We start from the raw sequence: 5,495 nt of genomic DNA on the forward strand, positions 1-5,495 counted from the left end.
GGGTCAGATGTCACACATACTTAGTCGGTTGTGTGCACAATTATCTTAATCAGGAAGGAAAAGAGTACAATATACATACGTGTACTTCTATACAATTTTTAAAATTAAATTATCATTACTCCTTTCACCTATAATGCTACGCATGCACACACATACTTTGAAATTCATAGTTCATATGATATCATTATAATTAATTTAGCTCAAATCGTGTTTTTGTCTTATAACTTATAAAATGTAACGCGTTATGAAATTACAGTTATGTCATTCGGACGGGCTCATTTTTCTCTATGTTTCGACCTAAGTTTTATTAAAAACGGAACAAAGTCAAATATAATATATTTTTAATGATTGTACGATGTCTCATAATACTAATCGTTTGTTTTAATATCTAATACCTTAGATACTCATTTTACTTATGACTTATTTATTAATTTTAGATACATGTCTAACCGTTTTATATTATAAAGCTTTGCTATACATATCAAGCACATTGTTTAACTATCTTTGAGTATAATCTAAAATATTTTATTTATATTCAAAAATGGGATGTTACAAATAACATATATTACAAAGATACATACGTCAATACCAAGTGATCACCACTCCGTTAATTGAGTTATATGTTTATTTTAGTAAAATTCATCGCCAGAAATAATGATACTAATGAATCATACATATACTTGAAAATAAACTAAGTTTACTCAAGAAATATCATATTTATGGAATATATATACATAACATATACTTTGAGTTTACTTAAATAAAAGATATACCTTCGTCTAAAGTTACTAAGAATTTGTATAAACCTCATATTTATACCAAAATAATATCCCACCAATTTGTAACAAACAAGTTATTGAGTTACATTATAAAATATATTATAAATTAAATCATGTGCATATATGTTCATAATTCTAAACAAAAAAAATATATGTTTGGTTGATACTTGTGTGCCAAGAAAAAGTAGACCTTATACATATCATTACAATTGAACTTTATTCTTGAAAATTTTCCAAAGCTTTTACGATTCTTATAATCTTATTAAACCGAATTATAAATTTTCACATATGGATAGCCGTGGCAATTATATATTTCACATTTATTACTTCTATGGTTAATACAATTCGCATATTTACTGAAGAGGTAGGTCCTAGCAGAGCTCAGTTGGACCTGCAAGACCCACCTCAAAGAGGGACGTCTGCGCAGTTGAACCCGCAAGACTCACCTTCAAGAGGGACGTCTGCGCAAAGACTAAACTCGCAAGACTCACCTTGAAGAGAGACGTCTGCGCAAAAACCAACTGGATCCGCAGGACCCACCATGCTCAGAGACGTGACGTCCTTACGCGCAGTACGCAAGCTGTTCCCGCAGGAAAAGCCTCCCAATGGTCGACGTACTCCGCCTGTTCCCGCAGCAACGGATACTAGCCATCAGGGAAGGCTACCCGCGCAGCAGGGCTACACGCACAAGGCACTAACTCAATAATTCAGTGTCACCTGAAGGAATGAGCAAGGCGGGAATACTCCCGCCCAAATGAGCCAGTCCGTACGCTTCTGGAAGATCTTTTGTACTATACCTGCCAAGGTATGGACAAAATAGACAAGATCTGACCAAAGCAGCCCATGAACCAATCACAGGGTGACAGCTCACCGACAACAGTACGAGGAGCACGCTCTAGTACAAAATGTCACTATCAGCCGCTGCCTACTCACCAACCCTTGTCGTGGCACGTACATAGCCTGCAGTTGGTGGAAAAGGAATAGTACACAGCCGGCGGAAAAGGAATAGTACACAGCCGGCGGAAAAGGAATAGTACACAGCCGGCCATGTCACCATCAGCCGCTGCCTACCCACCAACTACCAGCATGGCACGTGCGTAGCCCACAGTTGGTAGAAAAGGAATATTATACAGCTGGCTGTACCTGCTTGGAAACCTACATTCGGCTATAAATACTCCAACACCTTGGAACTGTATCATTATCTTGTATCTCACCTTCTCTAGCAATCTCTCTCAATATATACACATATTCAGAGCAATCTAGTCTGATTCTCACGCCGTAGGGTGGTCACAAGGAGGAACCCCCCTCTTCTCAGTGACGAGCTCACGGTGTCTGTTTTGCAGGTCATTAGAAGAATAACCATCTTTGCCGGACCTAACCTGTGACATCTGCCCCGATCCGACCCGACCCAGGTACCCGTTTCCCTTATCCGAGCTCTTTCTTTTATGATTTAATATTTATTTATACTTATACTTATTTTTTTAATAATAATGTTTTCCTTCCCGCCTCTTCTTCTTCTCTCCGCCTTCTCTCTCTCTTGTCGCCGTCCCGCCCTTAAGCCTTGAACCCCTTCTCTTATTTTTGTGTCCTTTGTTTCTTCCCGGCTAAGGTTGTCTGCGCAGCTCCACGCGCCAGACTCCTTACAAGGAAGCCTGCGCGAAGACCAGTTGTTCCTGCGATACGCGAGGCGAACTGTTCTCGCAGCGCGCTAAGAATTGTAGTTCTTCTCGCAGCGCGCTAAGAACGGTAGTTCTTCCCGCGACGAGCTAAGAATTGTAGTTCTTCTCGCAGCGCGCTAAGAACGGAAGTTCTTCCCGTGACGCGCTAAGAATTGTAGTTCTTCTCGCAGCGCGCTAAGAACGGAAGTTCTTCCCGCGACGCGCTAAGGATTTTAGTTCTTCCCGCGGCGCGCTGTGGACTGTTCTCTGTCTGCCTTCGCCCTCGCGCGTGCGCTCGAGCTATCCCGCGCTAAACCCTTTGAGTTTCCTTCTGTTTAATCCAACCGTTTACTTTTGTGATGTCTTATCTTTTGTGCTGTTGACCTAACCTACCTTATGTCTAAAAAGTTACTTTCGGCGCAGCATGCGCACCAACCCCATTGGTTGACAGAAAAAGTGACTGACATTATCTTTTGAGATCTGCTTTTTCCATGCTTGACCAGTACCTTTATCTGACCCGCCCATGCCTGTTTACTGTCCCCTGTCAGCTTTTCCTTGTCCCCTGCAGCTGCCATATCTTTTGATATCTTTTGCTTTTGGATTCTTTTGCTTTTTGGAGATCTTTTCCCCTTTTCTAGGGATTGTGTTCCCTAGGGTTTCCCTATAAATAATAATGTTATTTTCCTAACACTACACACACAAACACTTATTTTAACCTCCTCCTTGATCTCTCTGCCGCCTCCCTCTCTGCCTCCGTCTTCCTCCCTGTTCTGCCCTGCTTTTCCGGTAATATATATTATATATAATAATTTACTAACTTATAATCAAGACTTAAAACCAATCATTAAAACAATAATCTTTAATTATAGGTTAACTTGTGCTTGTTTAAAGTTGGTTCTTGCTTTATCTTACACCGCACCGTTTATCAAGTGAGTAATCTCGTACCTAATCCCTTTTTATTTTTAATGTTTTGGGATGTTCATGTGTTCATACAAACTTAGAGTCTTAAACTTGTTTATGAACTTTAGTCGCGCAGTATCCCATGTGTTGAGGACGTTTACTTGGCTGTTTATTTGTATGTGTGTATCATTAACCGCTTTGTTCGGCCTATTCCGAAGTTTTCATGGATCCATTAGATGAACACGGGAGACCTATCGTTTACGGTTTTCTTTGTTTACACTTGCACAGATGTTTTCTCGTTTTTGTGCTCATTTGGGAGCACGGATTGAACTATGAACTATGAGCTATGATCTAATTAGGCTTGATCACAATCTGATTGCACCCTTGTTAAACACCAGACATACACGTGTTGCGCGCAGATTTATTGTTATCTATATATTGTATTAAACTTGATTTCTCACCAACACGCAAGTGTTTGACGTTTTATTTTAACACATGTTCAGGTTTGCTGTAGCTACATTTGGAGCTTGTGGACACGTAGGACGTTTTTACTTTTGGACCTAGATTAAAATGTATCAAGACAAGTTATTGTTATTCGAATATTCTGCCTTATAATATATTGATTATTGTTGTTTTATGTTATCTTGTGTTTACTTTGCGCGTGCGCGAATGAATGTATTTATTAAATATTGACACCCAAATAGTGTCACGAGTAATGAAACAATATGTGGCGCCCCGATGTATAATCCGCCTTTGGTCGGGGTGTTACAGATTGGTATCAGAGCTCGTTGACTTTAGGATATGTGGTTAGACGTAACGGCCTAGAATACCTAAGAGTCCCTTCTCGCGCATGAGAGAAATCTCATGTTTGCGCGCTTATTGTTAATTACTCGTTATTTATGAATATGCTCGCGGTTGCGCAGTATATGATTTTATGATTTATTTCGCGATATTTCGATTTTTGCTGAATTTCGATTTTTATTGATTTTACTTACATGTTCGTTTGTTGGATTTGAAAATCCGAAAAGTCATGGTGATACATGAATAGTTGATTTTCAATTTCCATTTACGATTATGTTCTGAGGTTGGAGACTTGAAAAGTCATGGTGATACATGAATTGTCAACCTCCAATACTCATTTTCTTGTATATTTTATATTGAAGATTGAAAAGTCATGGTGATACATGAATCGTCAATCTCCAATACTCGTTTACTCGTCATGTTAAATTGAGAATTCGGAAAGTCATGGTGATACATGAATTGTCGATTCTTGATTCGAATTTGTTACCTTTATTAAGTCTGCATTTAGGGTCATTTATTTTACTTTAACTTTTGACAGTAACTGACTCCGTGAAACCAAGCTTTTCGAGGTTATACTTTGCGTTAAAACCAAGATATTAACTAAAATTAAAACTTTTATAGAATGCCTCCGCTATCTCGCCGATTTCAGAGAAGAGAAGCCTCGCGCATGCGTAGACAGCAACGTTCCCAGGAAATGGCCGCCGCAATAGCCCAAGCCTTAAACCAAAACAATGCTAATACCTCCAGTTATAACATTAAGTCCTTTAACGCGGGTAACCCTCCAAAGTTCACAGGTCTTGAAGGAGCCACCGTGATGCTCCAATGGCTCGAGAAGATTGAAAACACTTTCCTCCACACCCAATGCCCCTCAGACAGACGAACCCTATATGCTTCCAGTGTCCTGGAATCTAGAGCGCTTACATGGTGGAATGGAGTAGCTCATGCGCGTGGCGCAGAAGCTGCTTCTTGCATGCCCTGGGAGGAATTCAAAGAAATTCTGACGCGAGAATTCTGCCCTCCCAACGAAGTTAAGCGCCTGGAAGAAGAATTTTGGAATCTTAAGCAGTACAGTGGCGAAGCGCGCGAGTACGCGACGCGTTTCCATGAACTAAGCCTGCTTGTCCCTCACCTTGTTACCCCTTCCCGCCGAGCCATAGAGAAATTCCTTGGGGGCCTCCCCATGGAAATTCAAGATTCTGTATGGGCCAGAAACCCAGCAACCCTCTCTGACGCCATCGAGTTGGCCGCTGTGCTCAGCGACAACCATGTCAGAGCAGGAACCCTGTTCCTGCGGGGAACTGAGAAGACCAAACCCACCAAGACTGTCCCTGAACCAACAGAAACCAAACCAGAACCC

Source organism: Bidens hawaiensis, unplaced genomic scaffold, assembly GCF_021521415.1.
Source record: "Bidens hawaiensis isolate Kalapana, Puna unplaced genomic scaffold, B.hawaiensis_p1.1 tig00039644_1, whole genome shotgun sequence".
In the NCBI taxonomy this organism is placed as follows: domain Eukaryota; kingdom Viridiplantae; phylum Streptophyta; class Magnoliopsida; order Asterales; family Asteraceae; genus Bidens; species Bidens hawaiensis.